This window comes from Babylonia areolata, chromosome 16 (genome assembly GCF_041734735.1).
Source record: "Babylonia areolata isolate BAREFJ2019XMU chromosome 16, ASM4173473v1, whole genome shotgun sequence".
Classification (NCBI taxonomy): Eukaryota; Metazoa; Mollusca; class Gastropoda; order Neogastropoda; family Buccinidae; genus Babylonia; species Babylonia areolata.
In genome coordinates, this window is record NC_134891.1 from 10,715,569 (window position 1) to 10,728,068 (window position 12,500).

At 40.0% G+C, this 12,500-nt stretch overlaps 1 protein-coding gene across 4 annotated transcripts in view; it reads left to right on the top strand.

The window, feature by feature from the left end:
- The first annotated feature begins 4,522 nt into the window (after nt 1-4,522).
- LOC143291142 (uncharacterized) overlaps nt 4,523-12,500 on the top strand; it is a 30,361-nt gene continuing 22,383 nt past the window's right edge. For 2 of the 4 annotated variants that reach the window (XR_013056475.1, XM_076600812.1), the window contains exon 1: nt 4,523-4,540. The gene's annotated coding sequence lies outside the window, so the exon portion shown is untranslated. Of the gene's footprint in view, nt 4,541-4,740; nt 5,157-12,500 lie in introns of those variants that run through there. The other 2 variants (XM_076600815.1, XM_076600814.1) reach the window with 2 other exon arrangements.

Consider the following 12,500-nt stretch of genomic DNA (forward strand, 5'->3'; position numbering starts at 1 on the left):
GAGTCCGCAAGGCTTTCCCTGTACTTTTCAGGTTCCGTTTGCAAGCTTCTTTGAATACTAGTCGGGGGCGGCCTTGTGGCCCAGATCCCTCTGATAGTTCGCCGTACAACAGATCTTTAGGGATGCGGCCTTCATCCATTCGGCGAAAATGACTGAGCCAGTGAAGACGGTATTGACATAAACGTACATAAACACACATAAAGGACAAGAAAACGGCACGTAATGAGCGAAACATAAAAAAAGTAGAGGAAAACTTATGATGACATGGAGATAACAAAGAGGATATGTACTCCAATAAGTATAGATCATTTGAATATAATCATCATCAAATATAAGAGAAAAAACAACATCCATTCCATTCAAAATAAATCATTTCCATATACCACAACATAATATAGACTTTCTTTACCCAACAATAAACCATTTGATGATTTCACACAAAAGCATCTTGGAGTTTTTAAGATTTATACTTTACAACATGAGTATCCTTACCAACAATGAACGTGTTTTATATATGGCTTTCAATCAAAGGTAAATATGGTAACCATTTTACCTTGAAGCTGTCTGTTTCACACGTGACCATCGCATCGTATTCTTCACTGGCTGCCCGTTTCTTTCAGAATTCAGTACAAGATTGCCACTATCTGTTATAATGTTATCTCTGGCTGTGCTCCTCCTTATCTCCTGGAACTCCCCCAGATCTATTTTCCGTCTCGGTCTCTGCCTTCCTCCTGTAACACTCGCATTTTTCGCATGTCAAACAGGCGAAAGAAATTCCATTGGGAAGCCAAATTATATGCAAACTGCATTTTCTGTTATATTTATATTTTTTATATTCTCTAAACTTGGCACTTTGATCTGATATTCTGATACAACAACAAGAGCAGTCATTATTATCATTTTTTGTTCAAACAGGAACTTCTTTTGCTAAGCATGGAAGTTTTATTTATTTTGCAAACGTTTTGGTGCAGATAGTAAAAAAGGGAAATTAATCTGTAATTAATGCCAGGGGACTTAATTCGCTTTAAACTGATCTTTCTCATCTTAAACATTACATTTTGAAATTATACTCAATACATAAAAAGCTTGTGTGTTTTACTCTCAGTGTACAGGGCTTTCACTATGTTCATTTGCCCAAGTGGTCTTTTTCAGAAAATTCTAAAATCAGTACGACGAGTGGACTTTACAGATCTATTGGCTGACCCCTGAAGGTCATGGGCAAAAATCAATTGCCTACACATATTTATACACATTCAAAGCGCGTGCTCATATTCTTCGCGAACGCGAACGACGCCATTTTGTTTCAAGTTTTTGACCTGCCCGTTCAATCCTATATTCAATGGACAATACACGATAACATGTGATGGAAAGTTGGAGAAGGAGACCGTTAAATATTTATTCAGAGAAAGATTTGTGAACGCCTCATCACTTACTGGATTATGCCCCAAACTGCCATAAAAATATCCACAGAATCAGTCAGAATTCACAGTTAAAAATTGTAAACCATGCGAGTTAATACCCTTGAATTGATCACGATGAAACGCAAAAAATTCCAGTCTTGACTTTTCTCAAAATGAAGTCCTTTTCACTTCTTAAGACGCGTAGAAGCACTTGTATTTGGCTCTACATGTTATTAGTTTAACAAAATACTAAATTTTCATATCAACTTTAAAACTATAAAACTAGAATGAACATAAAAGAGAAATTGAAACGACCGTGTCGTACTACATTCTCGGCGGGTGTAACTAAACTTGTACTTCTATCTAGATCTAGAGAAAACGGCTAAATGTTGCAGTGTGATTGCGGCGATAGCCACGTCTCCTTTACCGCGGACTTCAAAAGAATTTTTTATTGCCCTTAAAGATTTTTTTAATGCCCAAGATACACCAGAATAATATGATTTAAACAGCGTTCTCACTGCGAATACCGCAATTGATTTATCGCCCTTTAAAAAATTATGTTCAAATATTGAATTTTAGAACGTCAGTTAAGGAGCCACGATAGTGTAATGGGCAAGACAGTTTCTTCTCACCCGAACACGCGGGGTTCGAATCTGGTTAGGACTTCTTTTTTTTTTTTTTTTTTAACCCGAAGCTTTATAATAACAAATACAGAACACATTTTAACGATTAGATTTTTTTTAAAGTGTATCACAAGTGAGTCTTGAAGGCCTTGCCTCTCTTGCCTACAGTTGTTAGGGTTAGTTTTCCCGCCCTGTGTGTCTGTCTGCGATTGTTGGTGGGTGGATAGAGGAATGGGGCTGTATCGGTATGCCTGGTGTGTGTGTGTGTGTGTGTGTGTGTGTGTGTGTGTGTGTGTGTGTGATGCTTATAGGCAAATGAATGTTAAGAACTGTATCTGCTTCAATGTATGTATGTTTAATTGAATTTGTAAACACTCTGGGCTCTCCGGAGATAGGGCGTCCGAATATTCTTTATTATTATTATTGTTATTATTATTATTATTATTGAGTATAATTGTATCTTTGAGACAATACAGGACTTTCAGCAGCTTGATTTGAATTGATTTGTGATTGGGACTGGATGGTATCAGTTGCCTATGCTGATGATTTCAACATACTGCAATTTTAGATCAAATAAAATAAATGGGGGAAAAAAAATATTGATATTCTGAAAGAACCCCACCGAGCAAGAATACCAATGCGAGCTTAAAAAAAAAAAAAAAAAAAAAAAAAAAAAAAAACCGAATGAAAAAACGACCCCCCCCCCCAAGAATCACACACACACACACACACACACACACACACACACACACACACACACACACTGAGAGACGGGTGATTGTGGCGGTGACATGTGTATATACATACACTCAAATACAGTCTACAGTTTACACAGGGCGTCTTAGTTCGTAAAATGGCATATGGTTGGAGGGAGTCAAATTATTTGCAATGAAAATGGTTTACGTTTATTTGTCTTCTATTGATCTTGCTATTCCGGCGCAACATTTCGTCGTTGATTCTAAATCAATACTGTGTGTGCGTGCGTGTATATATATATAGATATATGTGTGTGTGTGTGTGTGCGTGTGTGTGTGTGTGTGTGTGTGTGTGTGTGTGTGTGTGTGTGTGTTCTTGTAAGCAATTTCGAAATCTTGTCATGAGGGAACTCAAATTACGCAAGGTTCTGTGCTAATCATTCTTCCTCTTTGGCACACAATCTACGTGGCTGAGTAGATATGTATATATATATATACACACATGCCACCACTCCCCTCTCTCTCAATGTGGGTGGGTGTGGGTGCGGGTGTATTTTGCGCAGTCTTGACACGAAGGAACTCAAATTACGGAAGGTTCTATCATAGTACCTTCATGGCCACAATCCTCCCAGACCTGTTTCTCGGCGTTGGAGACGATAATAAACTATTGGGCCGGGGGGGGAGGGAGGGGAGGGGGGGGGTGGGGGGGTGGGGGTGGGGGGCGAGGGGGGGGGGCGCTGAGGGAGGGGGTACGACTGAGGACAGAGTGGGGCACTTAAGAAAGAAAGAGATATCCATACCACCCCCCTCCCCTCCCCAAAAGAAAATAAAACCGACAATAAACGTCTGGTCACATTACCTGGAACTGTTAATAATGATAATTCAGCCCGACTTGGAAGCTGGTGATTGGCATACGTCTGGCAAATTAATAATAATAATAATAATGGTATTTTTATAGCGCTGAATCTTGTGCAGAGACAAACCAAAGCGCTCACGCACCAGTCATTCACACGCATGCATAATAACTCTAAAACTGGAGAAACTGAAGACGAGGAAGAGGGCAGGGAAAGGAGGCTATTTTGGGAAGAGGTGGGTTTTTATATTAAGGCCAGACTTGAAAGAGCTGAGTGTGGAGACTTGACGAAGCAAACTAGTAGAAAGCAACTCTTTGACACTCCATCTGAGCTTTACACATTCCAAGTTCTAGACATGACTTCCAGGATGGTTGTTCTCTTCCCCTCGGCCATACCACCCGGGGTATAGACGTCGCCGTTAAAAAAAAACAAACAAAAACATGAAGGTACCAGCCGAACAAGAACACTGTCGTGGTTTGGCACAGAGTTCAGTCAGGGGTGGGGGGATGGGGGGGGGGGGGGGGGAGGGAGGTTGGGCGGAGGTGTGGGGTATTGGGGTGGTGGGGTGGCGGGGACACTGCTAATCTGGTTCCTCACTGTTCCTGTTCATGCTGCGAAACGACAAAACGACAGCACTGCAGAGGTACAGGGACAAACTGGGGAAGGGAGGGGAAGGAGGAGGAGAAGGTCTTGGGGTGGGGTGGGGAGGAGGGAGGTTGCGGGATGGTGGCTGGGGCAGGGGGGGGGGGTGGGGGTGGAGCTGGAGAGGGAAGGTGGAGGGGCTGAGGGAGGGCGTACGACTGAGGACAGACTGTAGCGCTGAAGAAAAGAAAGAGACACCGATACCGCTCCACGAAAATAGGAATAGTACCCTTGCTGGCCATGTTTACCTGGCCACGCTTGCTTGATCACCTGCACACACGAACAGCACAATGAGAGACTTGCACATTCCTCCCGTGCAGTTACAGGTAACATGGGCACAACTAGCACACAGTGACACACGCATGCGCACACATGCATGCACGCACGCACGCACGCGCGCGCGTGCGCGCGCGCGCACACACACACACACAGAAGATTAATATACGAGAATGTGCATTGTTACGAGATTGAGAATGTTGGCATGGTACCAAGTATATATGTGTTTGTGGCACCTATGAGTGCGTGTATGCATGCATACGTATCAGTTAATATACACATCCGCGCGCGAGCGTGTTTGGCGTTTTTAATACCTGGTACGGCATGGATCGATTTCTGTCCTTTTTCGTCGTTCACATCTTCCCAGAAGCCAGCACGGAGGTATCTGATTGGTTCCTTGTCCGACCCCGCCCTTCGTCCCGCCCTGTGTCCTGGGCCACTGTAAGCAAGGTGTTATAGCTGGCGTCACACGGAAGTCTGCTTTACAACGATCTGTCCCAGACCAGTTCCTCAGACGAACATCTTGCAAAGAATACTGATATCAAGCTTCTGAACGTCCACTGTTCAGATCTGAGCCTCCCATCTTCCCACGTCATTCTTGTTGAAAGCTGTCTGGTGTTTTGTAGCAAGAGCAGCTGGGTCACTCTTTCTGCTTCCATTTTACAGGTGAGTCACAGCTGTTTTCATTTGGCTTCATCGGATGCAGTGTTTTGAACTGTTTTGTTGGTAAAAGGATCAGCGCTTGACCCCCGTGTTGTTTGTATGTGATCATTGGTATACCTTTGTGTTGTTGGTACATGGTCACTGTTTTATCTACGTGCTGTTGGTAGGTGGTCCTTGTCTTATATTTGTGTTGTTGATACATTATCATTGTTTTTACCTTTTGTGCTATTTGGTACAGATTCATTGTACATTGTGTTGTTGCTGCGTGGTCACTATTTTACCTGTGTGTTTTTGGTACATGTTCATTGTTTGGGCTTTGTTTTGTGGGTACGTGGTCGCTGTTTTACATGTGTGTTGTTGGTAGGTGGTCATTGTTTTACATGTGTGTTGTTGGTAGGTGGTCATTGTTTTACATGTGTGTTGTTGGTAGGTGGTCATTGTTTTACCTTTATATTGCTCGAGTGATCGTTGAAGTAAGGGACGGAAACAGATTGGTAAAGACGCTCAGCTGCCAATACTGTGTCCGTGAGGAACTGGGTTCGAATCCCCTTCTCTCCCTTTCTTTAAAGTTAGGAAAAATCAAACTGAGCGTTAAGACACTCGGATGAGACGATAAACCGAGGTCCCGTGTGCAGCACGCACTAGGCGCACTGAAAAAGAACCCACGGCAAGAAATGAGTTGTCCTCTGGCAAAATTCTATGGAAGAAATCCCCTCTAGTAGGTATGCAGATCTATGTATGATAGTCAGTCGTGCTTGACTATTACCATCAGAACAGCAGAGGTAACTGGTGTCCCGACTATCTGGGCTAGAATTTGATTATAGTGTAATGTTTTGCCCAAGCTGCATCTCCACTCTCTCGGCCAAGAGGGTTTCAGGACAGTCGGCGTTGGGATGGTTCCCAAAGGCCAACTTGCCCCCAAGGCTGCAGAGCTAAGAGCCAGTGCAGGTTTGAGAGTCATAGTCCTTCACAAAAGACTAAGCTGTAAGTGATTTCCCATTGCAATGGAGAAACCATTGATAATACAGCTCTCACTTTGCTGTTGGCCCAACTGTAAACTTATGTCAGTCTGTAATACAAGCTCATACATACCGGCCAAATACAAATAAAAACGCATGCACTTAGGGCCTTACTAAGCGCCTGGGGTTATGCTGCTGGTCAGGCATCTGCCTGACAGATGTGGTGTAGCGTATATTGATTTGCCCGAACGCAGTGACGCCTTCTTGAGAAACTGAAACTGAAACCGATCATTGTTTCACCTTTGTGTTGTTGGTACATGGTCATTGTTTTACCTTTTTGTGCTGTTGGTACATGGTCATTGTTTTACCTTTTGTGTTGTTGGTACATGGTCATTGTTTTACCTTTTTGTGTTGTTGGTACATGGTCTTTGTTTTAGATTTGTGTTGTTGGTACATGGTCATTGTTTAACCTTTTGTGTTGTTGGTACATGGTCATTGTTTTACCTTTTGTGTTTTACCTTTTGTGATGCTGGTACATGGTCATTGTTTTACCTTTTGTGTTTTACCTTTTGTGATGTTGGTACATGGTCATTGTTTTACCTTTTGTGTTTTACCTTTTGTGATGTTGTACATGGTCATTGTTTTACCTTTTGTGTTTTACCTTTTGTGTTGTTGGTACATGGTCATTGTTTTACCTTTTGTGTTTTACCTTTTGTGATGCTGGTACATGGTCATTGTTTTACCTTTTGTGTTTTACCTTTTGTGATGCTGTACATGGTCATTATTTTACCCTTTGTGTTGTTGGTAGGTGGTCATTGCTTTACCTTTGTGTTGTTGGTACATGGTCATTGTTTTACCTTTGTGTTGTTGGTAGGTGGTCATTGTTTTACCTTTGTGTTGTTGGTACATGGTCATTGTTTCACCTTTGTGTTGTTGGTACATGGTCATTGTTTTACCTTTGTGTTGTTGGTAGATGGTCATTGTTTTACCCTTGTGTTGTTGGTACGTGGTCATTGTTTTACCTTTTGTTGTTGGTACATGGTCATTGTTTTACCTTTTGTGTTATTGGTACATGGTCATTGTTTTACCTTTTTGTTTTGTTGGTAGATGGTCATTGTTTTACCTTTTGTGTTGTTGGTACATGGTCATCGTTTTTCCTTTTTGTGTTGTTGGTAGATGGTCATTATTTTACCTTTTGTGTTGTTGGTAGATGGTCATTGTTTTACCTTTTGTGTTGTTGGTACATGGTCATCGTTTTTCCTTTTTGTGTTGTTGGTAGATGGTCATTATTTTACCTTTTTGTGTTGTTGGTACATGGTCATTGTTTTACCTTTGTGTTGTCAGTAAGTGGTCATTGTTTTACCTTTGTGTTGTTGGTAAGTGGTCATTGTTTTACCTTTGTGTTGTTGGTAGGTGGTCATTGTTTACCTTTGTGTTGTTGGTAGATGGTCATTGTTTTACCCTTTTTTTGGTAGGTGGCCATTGTTTTACCTTTGTGTTGTTGGTAGATGGTTATTTTTTTTACCTTTTGTCTTGCTGGTACTGATCTTTGTTTTACCTTTGTGTTGTTGGTAAGTGGTCATTGTTTCACCTTTGTGTTGTTGGTACATGGTCTTTGTTTTTCCTTTTTGTGTTGTTGATACATGGTCATTGTTTTACCTTCGTGTTGTTGGTAGATGGTAATTGTTTTATCTTTCTGTTGTAGGTACATTGTCAGTGTTTTATCTTTGTGTTGATGGTAGGTAGTCATTGTTTTATCTTTGTGTTGTTGGTAGGTGGTCATTGTTTTACCTTTTGTGTTGTTGGTACATGGTGATTGTTTTACCTTTTGTGTTGTTGGTACATGGTGATTGTTTTACCTTTTGTGTTGTTGGTACATGGTGATTGTTTTACCTTTTGTGTTGTTGATAGATGGTCATTGTATTACCTTTTGTGTTGTTGGTACATGTTTATTGTTTTACCTTTTGTGTTGTTGGTAAGTCGTCATTGTTTTACCTTTTGTGTTGATGGTAGCTGGTCATTGTTTTACCTTTGTGTTGTTGATACTTGGTCATTGTTTTACCTTTGTGTTGTCAGTAAGTGGTCATTGTTTTACCTTTTGTGTTGTTGGTAGATGGTCATTGTTTTACCTTTTGTGTTGTTGGTACATGGTCATTGTTTTACCTTTTGTGTTGTTGGTACATGGTGATTGTTTTACCTTTTGTGTTGTTGGTACATGGTGATTGTTTTACCTTTTGTGTTGTTGGTACATGTTTATTGTTTTACCTTTTGTGTTGTTGGTAAGTCGTCATTGTTTTACCTTTTGTGTTGATGGTAGCTGGTCATTTTTTTTTTTTACTTTTGTGTGTTGTTGGTAAGTGATCATTGTTTTACCTTTGTGTTGTTGGTACATGGTCATTGTTTTACCTTTTGTGTTGTTGGTAGGTGGTCATTGTTTTACCTTTTGTGTTGTTGGTACATGGTCATTGTTTCACCTTTTGAGTTGTTGGTATGGAATCGTTGTTTCACATGTGTGTTCTTGGCATGTGGTTACTGTTTAACCATTGTGTTGTTGATATATGGTCATTGTGTTACCTTTGTGTTGACAGTAGATGGTCGTTGTTCTGTGTGTTTTTGGTACATGGTCATTGATTTACCTTTGTGTTGTTGGTACGTGGTCACTGTTTTACCTTTGCGTTGTTGGTACGTGGTCACTTTTTTACCTTTGCGTTGTTGGTACGTGGTCACCTTTTTACCTTTGCGTTGTTGGTACGTGGTCACTTTTTTACCTTTGCCTTGTTAGTATGTCGTCATTCTTTTACCATTGTTTTGTTGATAGGTGGTCATAGTTTTATGTTTGTGTTGTTGGTAGGTGGTCAAAGTTTCCTTTGTGTTGTTGGTAGATGGTAACTGTTTTACCTATGTCATGTCGGTAGGTGGTCCCAGTTATGCCTTCTTGTTATTGGTGTCAATACTGCTTTTTGATTCTTCTTCCCCGTCCTAATGGAAAACAGTGACATGTGACCCTGGCTTTATTACTGACTATTATTTTGCACATTCTGTAACACCCAGTTAGCCGTTCGGACGTGAGGTGTGGCGTCCAGTTTTTCATCTCGTTTTTTTAAGATTTTTTTTTTCAAGAGTTTACATTTGCGTATAAAAAAAACCAAAAAACAACATACACCACACACACGATAATCAAGGATATTTTGCCCTTTGCCCCCAGTTGGGGTACTGACGATATAAATAAAGTAACATCATTGCTATCATACACAAAAATTAAAACGCAAACAGCAATTCAAATAATATACAAGAGAGGCAAGGTCTTCAAGACTCGCTTGTGATACACTTAAAAAAAATCTAATCGTTAAAATGTGTTCTGTATTTGTTATTATAAAGCTTCGGGTTAAAAGAAAAAAAAAGAAGAAAAAAAGAAAAGAAAAAGTCCTAACGGCAGATTCGAACCCCGCATGTTCGAATGAGAAGAAACTGTCTTATCCATTGCACTGTCGTGGCTCCTTAACTGACGTTCTAAAATTTAATATTTGAACATACTTTTTTAAAGGGCGATAAATCGATTAAGGTATTCGCAGTGAGAATGCTGTTCAAATCATATTATTCTGGTGTATCTTGGGCATTCAAAAAATCTTTAATGACAATTAAAAATTCTTTTTAAGTCCGCGGTAAAGGAGACGTGGCTATCGCCGCAATCACACTGCACCATTTAGCCGTTTTCTCTGGATCTATATATATGTACAAGTTTAGTTACACCCGGTTGACACGGTCGATTCAATTTCTCTTTTATGTTCATTGTAGTTTTATAGTTTTAAAGTTGATATGAAAATTTAGTATTTTGTTAAACTAATAACATGTAGAGCCAAGTACAAGTACTTCTAAACGTTGTACGAAGTGAAAAGGACTTCTTCATTTTGAGAAAAGTCAAGACTGGAATTTTTTGCGTTTCATCAATTCAAGGGTATTAACTATCATGGTTTATTATTTTTAACTGTGAAATCCGACTGATTCTATGGATATCTTTATGGCAGTTTCGGACATAATCCAGTAAGTGATGAGGCGTTCACAAATTTTTCTCTGAATAAATATTTAACGGTCTCCTTCTCCAACTTTCCATCACATGTTATCGTGTATTGTCGATTGAATATAGGATTGAACGGGCAGGTCAACAACTTGAAACAAAATGGCGTCGTTCGCGTTCGCGAAGAATATGAGCACGCGCTTTGAATGTGTATAAATATGTGTAGGCAATTGATTTTTGCCCATGACCTTCAGGGCTCAGCCAATAGATCTATAAAATCCACTCGTCATATTGATTTTAGTATTTTCCGAAAAAGACCACTTGGGCGAATGAACATAGTGAAAGCCCTGTTCACCGAGAGTAAAACACACAAGCTTTTTATGTATTGAGTATAATTTCAAAATGTAATGTTTAAGATGAGAAAGATCAGTTTAAAGCAATTTAAGTCCCCTAGCATTAATTACAGATTAATTTCCCTTTTTTACTATCTGCACCAAAACGTTTGCAAAATAAATAAACTTCCATGCTCAGCAAAAGAAGTTCCTGTTTGAACAAAAAATGATAAAAATGACTGCTCTTGTTGTTGTGTCAGAATATCATATCAAAGTGCCAAGTTTAGAGAAAAAAATATAAATATAACAGTAAATGCAGTTTGCATATAATTTGGCTTTTTTGTGTGTGTGTGCCCATCCCAGAGGTGCAATATTGTTTTAAACAAGATGACTGGAAAGAACTGAATATTTCCTATTTTTATGCCTAATTTGCTGTCAACTGATAAAGTATTTGCAGAGAAAATGGCAATGTTAAAGTTTACCACGGACACACACACACACACACACACACACACACAGACACACACACACAGACAACCGAACACTGAGTTAAAACATAGACTCACTTTGTTTACACAAGTGAGTCAAAAATTACTGATGACAACGGATAAATAATCGATCATATCATCTTGCAATCTTTCCGACTTTCATGAATTTCCGCCACTATCAAAATACACTCTCCAACCTGCCTTCAATTGCAGAAATCAGAAACTGATTTTGGTTTCAAGAATTTGTTTGGAATGAACTCAGGCATTCCATAATGAATAGAAATTAATCTCCAATGACATCAATATTGCAGTTACAAGTGCGCAATTCACAGTTCAAAACTGCCCTCAAGACACACCTGTTCAGACAGTCATACAATATCGTATGAAATAGAGGTGTGTGTGTGTGTGTGTGTGTGTGTGTGTGTGTGTGTGTGTGTGTGTGTGTGTGTGTGTGTGTTTGCGCGCCTACGGCGCCCGTAGGCGCGCGCTTGTGTCTGTGTATTGCGTGTGTGCGGGAGGGTGGGTAGGTATGTGCGTGCGCGTGTGTGTTGTGTTTGTATACGGGTGGGTGTGTGTATGTGTGTGCGCACGCGCGCGTTTGTGTGTGTGTGCGGTTTATATTCAGCAATAGCATGCGCGCGCACATGCGCGCGCGTGTGTGTGTTCGTTATAATGTATAAGTATATAATAAAATTATGTGAGAAATTCTTAACACGAACTGTTTTGTGATGTAATGCTGCAATTTGTTTACTCTGTTGTTTATCTGAGTGTGCTTTTCTTGTTGTTGATGAGTATTTGTGGTGTGTGTGTGTGTGTGTGTGTGTGTGTGTGTGTGTGTGTGTGTGTGTGTGTGTGTGTGTGTGTGTGTGTGTGTGTGTGCATTTGTTTCATCTGTACAATGTTCTTCGAGGAAATGTTTAGCAGGAACTGTTTTATCATGTAATGTCGTAGTTTGTTACCTCTGTTCAATTGTTGATCTGTGTTCGTGTGTGTATGTGCGCGTAGGTATGTGTAAGTGTGTGTGTGTGTCATTGTATGTGTGTGTCATTGCATGAGTGCGTGAGTAGTCTGTGTGTATATGGGTGTGTTTGTCGGTGCATGCGTGTGTGCGTGCGTGCGTGCGTGTGCGCGCGCGTTTGTGTTTTGTATGTATGTATGTATGTATGTATGTATGTGCATGCATGATTGTGCGCGTCTTTCAAATTTCTGCATTGTCTTTGATTTATTCAATGACATGATCTCTCTAAATTGTTCTCTCCTACCTATGTTTCCAATTGTATGCGTATGTTTGTGTAGGGATGTTTGAGAGAATGTTTTAGTGCTATTGTAAAGCGTATAAGTTACGCACTATAGTAAGATATCTCAATCACATAGATAAATACATAAATAAATAAATAGATAAATAGATATTATGATGGCTGCTAGTCTCAAAACGTAATTTGTGACTACTATCACTACATCTGAAGCGTATTAATGACAGAGTGTAAATATCAGGTAGGTTACAAATATGTATTTCTGTTTCAAAATTAGCGTTTCAATGAAATAAACGTTCT